The 11,327-nt window shown below is 36.0% G+C and overlaps 1 long non-coding RNA gene across 1 annotated transcript; it reads left to right on the top strand.

The window, feature by feature from the left end:
• The first annotated feature begins 8,935 nt into the window (after positions 1 to 8,935).
• Positions 8,936 to 10,920, top strand: LOC149203296 (uncharacterized). The gene is made up of 3 exons (XR_016253618.1): positions 8,936 to 9,598; positions 9,893 to 10,020; positions 10,288 to 10,920. It is a non-coding gene; the product is annotated as an uncharacterized LOC149203296 (long non-coding RNA).
• Positions 10,921 to 11,327: the final 407 nt, after the last annotated feature.

Below are 11,327 nucleotides of genomic sequence, written 5' to 3'. Positions count from 1 at the left end.
ACGCAAGTACTTGCTCTCAGACTAGGATCAATGTTACTGTCCCTCTGTGGCTGTTGAACTTCTTCAATAGAGGCAGGGTTTCCAGAAATGCTTGGAGTAACCGGAATCTCAGATGTTGTCAGAACAGTTGTTCTAACTTTGATGGGAGATTTTGAACCGGTTAAGCGAGTTCGCTTTGTCCGTACTACTTTCGATTCCGGAGACAAAGACGGTTGACTCGCAAGCCTCCGCGAACGACGGGGTTTCAATTGACTTTCTTCCACGGTTGCGGATTACTCGATCAACTAAAATACAAAAAGGGGAAATTATGTTTCCGAATTGAATGAATTTTATTAGACGCTTTTAGACACAACTTGCTTTTTCACTTTTAAAGAGTCGAGAAAAAGCTAAAGATGACTCTAGTCTCCTTCGATGTTTTAACGAGCCCGAAGTGACAAATGCTCGGATGGACTTTTTCTGTTATAGAGTCTGAAAAAGGCCAAAAGAAACTGCTCTGGAGATCTAGGCAGAGGGTGTGCCAAACTTTTCGCAAAACCACAGAATACTTTTTACGGTACGGGTGGTCGATCTTCGTGAATGCTGTGTTCACTGCATTGCGATCAGTAGGGCGGCCGACACGGCTTCCTAAGGATAAAGGATATATGCCTATAGGGGTCTCCCAATATATACGCGACGGTACGTGGGAGCACAAGTCCGTATTAGTGCAATCGTCCCTCAGGAGGAATCACCCACCTTCTTAGAGATCGACAGTCACTACGTTTAACGACGCCAGAACACGTCTCTACCTAGACCTCTATGTTGTGCGTTATGTTGCAAAGCGTTGTTAGGTTCATTCAATATATTTTAAGTTGATCTTTTTAAAATTTGTCTTTCAGGATCACCACGAGATATATTGGTACAAATTCCTAAATGCAGTCTAAGATGATAAGCAAGCTTTATAATCTTTCAACTTTGAAAATCCTAGCTACTAAGGGAAAAGAGAGCGACTATCTTTTCTCAAAGAGCAATCAGCACACTCTAATGCACTCTTCCTAAATCACACATGCAAACTTATCAAAATGCAAATGCACAATGCAGGTGTTTGTTTTCACTTTCTTAGTATAAATGCCTACAAAGAAAGCTTTTTGTACAATTTTGAATTTGCTTTTAAATGACTGAAAATAAACAAGTTTACTTTTCCCAAAATCAGCAAGGGTAGAAGAGATTACAATCACTTTGCGATTTTTCGAAAGAAATACTTGTTTCGACACTTAAAAGTGACAAATTCAAACCAATAAGCAAAAGCAAATGATAATCAAACTGCAAACAGCCAATGAACTCTCTCCTAAGATCACAATCAATCAATCAATCAGATCTGAATCAAGGCTACAGGATGACTATTTCGCTCATGCAAAGGAAAACTGTAAATGACGCCACAAACACATAAAAACACTTACAGTCTTTTTGTACAAAAATGAGGCGGAATTCAAGCAAAGAAAAGGGGTATCAGAGGTGGTACCTATGCTGGTTAAAGGCTGCAAAAAACAGAGATCAAAACAGGGCAAAAGACAGCAAGGAACCCCAGCTGCACAAGGCCACACTGGTTCAGCGCAAGTGTAACACTGTCAGTTTGACATTCAGTGCAGGTAGCCTTCACGAGACTTGCGTTGAAATGCAGACTGCCTTCACAGTGTCTACGCTGAATGGAGAAACTCTCGTTTCTCTTGGTTTCCGGGTCATAAAATGCTCAAAAATCAACTGTTTCAGGCCAAATCAGAAACACAAGCAAGGTATAAACAGAGGGATGCTTTGAGAGGGTACTAAAGACTATCACAAAGGATCATCAAGTCATTTTTGAGTCCATTGTTGAGATCATAGACAAAAACCCAGTGAAGGATCAAAGCAGCAACATTCTACTTTGCAAAGCAGTTCGATTGTTGCTGTTAAGTCTATGAGGTAAACAATGATGCAAACAAACAAAATGACTAAAACAAAGTTCTTCCCCAGTGGACTCGCCAATTTGTTGGGGGAAAAATGCCTATGCAGGATGATCCTATCCACCTAAGGTGTGACAGTACCTTAGCAACAAACGAATACAACTACTTCGGTTTCTGCCTTTATGAAATATGAAAGAGAGGAGATTGGTAGACTTACCGTTATCTTTCGGTTGTCCCTCGATCTAGATCCTCTCCTCTTTGTGTGTCCACAGATACTTGCCTCCTCGCTTTTGCTCCCACGAGATCACAAGAGAACAGCTACCTGTGACAAGAGAACAGCTACATGCAACAAGAGAAGGACACAATACAAAGGCAAATATACATATTCATAAATGATTCAGGATTAGAAGTAAATCAAATACACTAATGCAAATCATACAATAAACACCAGCATATAGGAAAGAACCAAGAAGCTTTATTGATTGATAAACAAGGTTCAGGAAGAGATACAACCCAAAGGGTTCCAACCCAGCATCTCCTTCCCAGCAGAATGGAATTCCTTCTTCAGCCCCTTTCAAAGCATAAACACCCAATGATCTAACCACAAACCAACAGCAATTCTTTGCAAATACAATCTTCCAGCCCCCTATGACCTCCTGAGAGAGATCTATATATAGGAGTTTTGGAGAAAGGATGAGTCAGCTTAAGGCTGGCATGGAGCTGACTAGTGTCCTCTCCCACTTCAGTTCTTGAGTCCACTTGGAGGTTCTTGCTTCCACTTGGAGATTTGGAACCTCTTACTCATCACCAGTCGAATTCCCTGATCCAAGTGTCATTTTGGAAGCTTCCTGGGCATTGACACATTGAGAAATGAGTCTGCCACTTGTCCAGTTACGCTCAGCGCAGGTAGCCTTCTTTGCAGTTGACATTCAGCGCAGGTAGACATTGGAGCAGTTGACATTCAGCGCAAATGCTCAGTGGAGCAGTTGACATGATCCAGAAATGGCCTATTTTTGAGTGTTTTCAGGTGGAGAACTTTTGTGAATTGCTATGGTTTGCTGGCCTTGTTCCTCTAGGGGTAGGAACAACATGTTTAGGGACTTTGGATCCCTTAATTATTGACATTTCATGCTCAGTGATGTAAGGCACAAAAATGTCTATAACAAGTAGATAAAAAAACAAATTGATGCACTTATCTTCATTTGAAATTTGTATATCAACATATAACAACCAACTTACTACAGTATTAAAGGCGTTCAAATGCTCTGTCACAAAGTTTCCATCCTTCATCCTCAGGTTATACAACTTTTCCCACATGAACAATTTGTTCACCAGATACTTCAATTGATACAAAGTCCCTAACTTGTCCCACAAATCCTTTGACTTAGCTTCCCCTGATGCATTCAACAATACCGAATCTGAGAGACACAATCGTATTGTGTTATTCACCCTCTGAGATAACTTCACCCAGTCTTATGCTGACATTCTTGTTGGTGTCATACCTAGGTATACAATAATACACTAATATAGATCCACCAACAAATCCTCCATCTTAAGCTTCCACAACTCAAAACTCTGACCTTTAAATTTCTTGATCTCTATCTTTCAACTGTTTGCCATCTTCTTTCACCGTAAGAATCAATCCGACAGATCTCCCACTGAACGCGGTCTACCACAAGATCGAGCAAAATGCCTCAGTAACAAAGGCGTCCCCTTGAAGACGAACTTGGATTTGATACCAAATGTAGGTTTTAACCCTCTACATAAATCACCTACAATCAAATTCTTAAAACAAAAAAAATATACAACGGTGAGAACATAAAATAAATATACACAAAGATTTTCCCAGATCCCAAAATTAGAACTACTAGATTGATTTTTAATTATATTCCTTTCAATGTTACAATACATATATATACATGTTGAAACATTTATAAACCCCAATCCATAACCCTGGATTAGAACATAACAGTAGTTCCCTTGACCGGATTTACAAAATACCATGGGTAGAAAACCATCATCCTCAAAACCATGTGCAAAACCCATGCACAAAACGATGGGTATGTCCTCCCCCCATCTTTGGGTTTGCCCCCCATCCTTGGGTTCGCCCCCCAATCCTTGGTTCCGCCCAAATATTATTGGGTCCACGTAAAAAAAATATTCCCAGGGCACTAGCCCAGACCCCATGCCCCCCACAAGGGGGGTTGTTGCCCCTGGCTGTGCTCAATGCAATGTAAAACGCGTATAGCTAATCATGAAAAGAATATAACACATACCCAACACTGGACATGGGGTTTGGATAAGCGATAAGTGATTCACAAGATGATCAACATTTTGTACGTAGTAGATGAAACTGATGAACTTTGTGCATGCCACCGAGGAGTCCATTCTCGAGCCTTGATGGTGAATTTATATGCTTAATTCTCCTTGGAATAATGGATAATTGGGTTATAAATTCAAGCCCAATATACCCACCATGTGAAAAATTGGCGCTTTTGATGCCTGTATCATTGTAAATACTATAATGAATAATTTTTTCACTCAAAATAATGGTTGGATATACATTTTAACTTTAGCAAAGCTTCAAGTTGTCACTGTCGTGTAATAGCAACACCATGAGGTTACGAAGAACACATACCCAGACAATAATGCTTCTGTCTTCACCAATAGAGTCTGGGGCATGCATGAATTCAAAAGATTAACAATCTAGGGATATGGGGGACAAGCATTGAGAAATAAATGTTGTAATGCTTCTGAGTAAATGCATAGGATATGTTAGAAAATGGACACTTAAATTATCCATAAATTGGCGAGATATAAATTTTTAAGGATTTGGGAAACTCAATTATATCTTTCTCGGTTAAATTCAGGAATTTATTGGCTTGCTATATGCGGGAATGAGAAATCTATACTTGTCCATGATGTTGTCACTAATGCTAAGTTTGTCAAAGGCATTGGCTATCTCTACAATAACATCTCTTTTGGGGTCGGTTTTCTCTTGTGGCATCTCTCACAGAATCAATATCTCTAAAGTAGCATCTCTTTCGGGGTCGGCTCGCTCTCGTGGCATCTCTCACATAATCAATATCTCTGAAGTGGCATCTCTTTTGGGGTCGACTCGCTCTTGTGGCATCTATCACGGAATCAATACCTCTAGTGGAAAAATTTCATGCCTTTTAAATTCCAAATAGAGTCGATTTGGATTTAATCTTATTTGAGTTTGTTAAAAACTTCCAAAAATCATGCCAAGATTATTGCAACTATATCAAAAATTATTGTAGAATTTTTTTGATACAGTCATCCACATGGAATTGTGTTATGCAAAACTTGCAATAAGACCTTCAAGTTACAACCCAATCAAATGTTTGAAATTTTTTTTTTTCAATAATATTGAAAAATAAATATATATTTTTCAATGTTCAACATTATAATTTATACTAGTCAATGTTAAAGTAATAATGATCAACAACAAATCAATTGCTAGAGATGTGCCTTGGTAGGGACTAATAAGAAGATTAAATGCTATATAATTTGATTTTTTTGGGGTCTATTTTCATTCAGATTGAATTAGTTTTTTAATTAAATGTTATATAATTTATTTTTGTTTTTTATTGGTTTTGTTTTAATAACACAACCTAAATAATAGATGAAATGCTAAAAAAAAATAGAGTAAATGTTCCTTTTTCAATTATTTTTCTGGTCAATTTTGTTTTAAATTTGATAACGAGTTTTAAGAATTATAAATTTAAGTTATTTCACTTGCAAACTTCGAGTGTTTTCGGGGGTTTTTACGATGTTGAATCCAATAGTCAAAAACACATTTTAAACAAAAAATCACTATTTCGCCTAAAATGGTAACACTAGACTTCGACAAAAAATGGTCATTTTGTTTATTAGTTAAATTGCACCCTTTTTTAGATGAAAATATCGACTTTAATAAAAAAAGATTGTGATTGACATACATTAATAAATATGATTGACATATATTAATAAAAAATTTGTCAATAATATAATGGTGTTACATTACACTATAATAAACCATATAATTAAATATAATAAGCAATATAAGCAATACAATTGTGTTACATTAAACTAAATGATATATCTAATTAACCTATACAAAATTTACCAAAAAGTATTAATTGATGAGAATTTATTAATTATTCAATTTTATTATTTTGGTCCATGAATATGAAATTGTGAAATGTGATAGAAAGCTAACAAACATTTGGTGACAACATTTGACTTAGCTTGTACATATTTTCTTGTATAGATATGTGACCTTGTACATATTTTCTTGTGATGAAATCTATTGAATAACTAACGTTCATGCATGAAGGCAAATGTTAAAACCTAAAAATGTTTTCAAAGGGAACAACTATTATGTGCAGCGAACATTGAAAATATGAAGAATAATTTGGAAGCGTGCACGAGTACAATTAACAAAATATGAGGTGTGCTCATAGAACCATATTTTACATTATGAAAAGTATGTGGGAGGAGGAGAACAACGAAGTCTCCACTTATTAACCTCATTAATCTTGAAACGTGTTTAGCAATGAGTTGGATACTAGAGTTATAGTTATATTAGGTAAATGTAAAATTATAAATATAGATTTAGAAATGTAAGAAATTTATTATTCAAAACCTTATTCATTGATTTAGAGAAAATGATGAGAATAAGTGAGATTTTTAATTTCTTATTGTCAAATCAAATTTTTGATTAAAAAAATTCTATAAATATTTAATAAGCAAAATTCTACTAAAATAAATTAAATACAGATTTTACAATATTAATATTAATTTTATTGATCATAAATAATCTTTATCAAATTTCAAATAGAAAAATCAAATTTTCTTTTATTATTAGTCCCTGCCCGGGACTATAGCGTTCGATAGAACATTGACTGCCTATTAATCTAGTGTTGACTTTTTAAAATTATATGCCCATCGATCTTTTAACATAAGACGATAATATATTTCATTTATATAATAAAAATAAACACCTTTTATTTTAAACATGATTGGGTGATCGGGTTTGAGCTCTTATTGCCGAGACTTTGATACGGGACTTTGGATAAATGGGTAAAAGAGCTTTTATAAACAACTCTCATTAATCATGCATTCTCCCATTTTCAATGCATATCCAAAGTTTTCTCCAAGGTTGAATACATATCCAATGTTTTTGCACCATTCATTTTTCACATTTATTGAATGGTTGCAGAACATTTTGTATTGGAAACAAACTTTTATCTAAAGTTTGAAAAACCTCATGCATAGAAACTTTGGATAAAGTTATTACAATGGTATTACACCGAATAATTCATTTTTGGCAATTTTCTGACAAATGGCATTCGTACCTTTTCCACCTTACTCTGTGTCAGTGTTTGTGTGTCGCTTCATGCCTTTCATGCCTCTCACCGCTTCAACCTACATCTATTCCTCTATGTACAGAGGACACAATGATGGAGAACTTCTATTCCTCTGCCTACAGAGGACACTGATGGAGAGATGATACAATGACAGAGAACCTAAGAACCTGCAATCAATGATGCAGAACCTGTGATGTGTAAATTTAGAGCTGTAATTTCAAACCTGTGATGGGTAATTTTAAAGCCGCAACTTCAAACCTGTGATGTGTAATTTTAACGCAGCAACTTCAAGGTGAATTTAACATAATCTTACTCGAAAACTCAACAAAAAATGCATCCATATTTTTTTTAGCTTAACGCATCCATTTTTTTTTGCTTTAACTGTCTATTTTATGTTGCAATTTTTTTGTGCTTTAACTGTGTCCATTTTATGTTTCATTGCAAACGATACTAATTCATCATCTTTTTTTGTTCTTTAACTGTGTCATTTTTTGTGCTTTAACTGCATACATTTTATGTTGCATTGTAGATGATATTAATGAAGTTCAAATGGAAAAGTAGAGGCTCAACGTTATTTGTTGTGCAATATTTCTTTAAAAATCTAATATGTTTTATGGTAATCTTGAATTTGATAGAGATTGATATATTATTTCAATTTCAATCGGCCTTGTCACTTCTGCAGTACACAACATTCAAACTCCAGCGAAACTTGTAGGAACCTAACTCACAGAGCGTTCAAACTCCACCGAACGTTGTACGGAATAACAATGAAAAGAAAAGAAGACGACAATGAAAGACTACCATTCTCGACGAGGATTTCAGAGTCTTTCACACATGGCTTCTCGATACCTCTGATATCATGAAACACGACAATCACAGGGTAAGCATGCGCCGAGCGGTTCTTTATTTGTATATTTTAGAAAATATGAATTATGAGAAGAAGTTTGTTTATCAAGCACAGGAAGGCACACATAATGAGGACCACCACCACCATGATGGAAAAATTGAAGCTCGGGTGGGCATTATAAGTCTGGTTTTCACTGGCCCAATTTACTACAGTTCGAGCTCCTCTAGCAGATGAGTATTTTAAACTTATTTCCACAAATCATAATCTGGAGGTGAGATAAGTTGATTATCAGCTATTTCATGTCATTTACTTGAAATTATATCTATGATGCATATAATATTAGGAGAAAATTATATCATAGACGTATGTGTGACTGGCTAACAAAAGATATAAAAGTTGGTAGAGAATTATAGTAGCCACAATTAATGCCAAAATCATAGTCGACAAATGTCAATGTTCATATTCTAATAAATATTAGAATAATACCTTGTCACTAATGTTGGCTAGCACTTGTTGGCACTTGTCACTTCCCATAATTTCTTGATGCCAGATATTGTCCACACGTCTTCACACTACTTTGCCTTATATCACGCCGCCTCTAACTGCATCCTGCATCTACGGATTCCAATTCCTACCTCTTCTTGCCGCTACTTCTTCCTGGAAAAATAATATTTCATTCACAGGAGGAAATTAAAAAATTGGATGTCTGTTCTGATTATTTGTTGATTATCTATTGCAAATTATATTTATTCTGATTATCTAGTGCATACTGTGTATGCATACTGCAGTAAATAAAAAACTCAAAAAATGGTGGAAGATGGAAGCGGTGAATCATTCATATCTCTGGTGCACACTGTGTATGCGTACGGTAGTAAATTCAAAAAATTGTGGAAGATGGAAGCAGTGAATCATTGGGGAAAGCTCCATACCCCGTTTTCCTATTTGCTGGTCTTTACCAACCAAAATACGTCATGGGAGCTTGAAGTCGACTTTCATCTCTAAGGAACAATCCGAACCAAATCCAACTTACCGAGATGGTGGTAGAGGGAGGTCAAGATCGATATGGGAAGACAGTAGATATCTGTTCCGGTTGGACAAGGGAGGGACGGGGAACAGGAGGTTGATATCTGGCATTGATTTCACCATTCAGGGCCCCTCCGCACGCACTATCTTAAGAACTGTATGAATTAAGTCGTCTATTGTATAGCTGAAAACAAGTCTCTTGAATCTTACTCATTTGGACTCTCTGGCTTGAGTTGTCTATTGTGTCTGATCTAATATATGCTCTCTGAAAACCCACAGAGGAAACCAGAACATGGACTATGAATTGCCTTTGAGTGTCTCTGCTTCGTGATGTCCATTGTGCATGTTCGGTGTTTGCAAGGAGTGTCTCTGCTTCGGGTTGTCCATCATGCATGTTCGGTGTTTCGTGTTTTCCATCATGCATGTTCGGTGGTTGCAAGGTAAACAAGTGGTAAGACTGTGGGCCAGTAGGATCAAACAAGTCTTAAAATTGTGCGCCCATAGGGTCAGACTAGAGGTTCTTTTTTTTCATGATGCCCTCTTAAACATTCCAAGGGAACTGGGGTTTCGTTCATTAACCTTTTGTCCGCAATAACAAAATTACAATGGGGTTTTCATTCATTTAACCTTAGATTTACGAAACAATATGTATTTTTTTATTATTTATTTACTTATTTTTGTGTGGGGGGAATTTGGACATTTGATTTTAGTTTATGCTATTTTTATCACTGCAGATTATACAAGAGCAATGGAGCAACCTCACAAGGCCCATAGAGCCCGTCAGTCTGGACCATCCTAGAGGAAAAAAGTGAATACAGACAAGAAGAAGCGTGGACTATCCAATGATAGGCATAATCCAAAGGTTGGCTCAGTCGTTATACTTTGCCACCTTATCTATATTTTCAAAGTAGACCATAGTTCAATTCGTTGTTTTGTTGAATATCTGCTTTGAGAATAAGCGTTTGAGTGTTTTCACATCAGATTAGGAAGGTGTAGGCATATGTCATCAAGGCTGGAAGTTTGTTCGATCTAATTGTCAAGTTAGCAATTTTCAAACACTGATCAGTAGGTTAATTACCATGTAGTTGTTCAATATGTGTGCACTGAAATTTTCTTGTCATCCTTACAGGCTTTTTCATGCGAATGGCAAGTTTATCAATATTTTTTTGACAAATTCTAATCATCCTGCAAGTACTTTACAAACCTCATGAGGTCTCTCAAAGAAGAACGAAAAATCTATTACAGAATGTTGCGAAAATTTGCACTAAGATCAATAAAATATTTTCTTCTTGATCTACCCATTGGAAAATGACAAAGGTCCAGTCTCGACAAAGGCCCACATTTGTATTTGTGGTTTGATATGAGCATTCTCCTCAAAGATGAATAAGATGGTGATTCCAATGTTTTCCTATTTCCTTAGAATTAAGCTCTGTTTTGTGGATACGCCAGCTTATGCCTCCAATGAAGCTGACAAAGCCTTAATCAGATCATCTAACAATGACATAGCTGACTTAATTTAGTAATTTGATTATAACATACTAGTTAGGCACAGTGACTCTGATTTATTGACAACATGGTGGCAAACTGAATATATTGACAGAACGTATGATTATGTATTCCAAGACTCCGGATCCCTGTAACTATTCAAAGATTCCCAAGATTCAATGGGAGTGACATTTTTTTGCAAACTTGGTACTACCATAGTATTAGTTAGGATTTTTGTTAACTCGAATATTGTAATTTGAAAGGTTTTTTTCCAATTTACTCTTCATTTCTTCCCGATACAAAATTGTGATGGTTTAGCAACTATGATGATTTGTTATGGCCATTTTGGGTAGAACTAAGGGTAATTGTGATGGTTTAGCAGCTATGATGATTTGTTATGGCCATTTTGGGTAGAACTAAGGGTAAAATTATTTCTTTGTTCCCGAATGGTTTAGTAGCTATGATGATTTGCTATGGCGATTTTGTGTAGAAAAAAAGATAAAATCATTTCTTTGTTTCCAAAAATAATTGGCATTGTTGTTAACTTCTTTTGAAGAGAGTAGAAAATCTGGTGCTTTCTCAATTCCTTAGTTAACCACTAAAGAGTTTGATTCTTGAGATGAAGAATGTCATTTACGTTCTTTCCAGTTATAATTGATTTTAGCATGATTGTCCTCGTTTGAT

The sequence above is a fragment of the Pinus tabuliformis genome, chromosome 2_1 (assembly GCF_031772625.1).
Source record: "Pinus tabuliformis cultivar Carrire ecotype Pingquan chromosome 2_1, CPIR1, whole genome shotgun sequence".
Taxonomy (NCBI): Eukaryota; Viridiplantae; Streptophyta; class Pinopsida; order Pinales; family Pinaceae; genus Pinus; species Pinus tabuliformis.
This window is presented reverse-complemented; position numbering and strand designations above follow the sequence as displayed.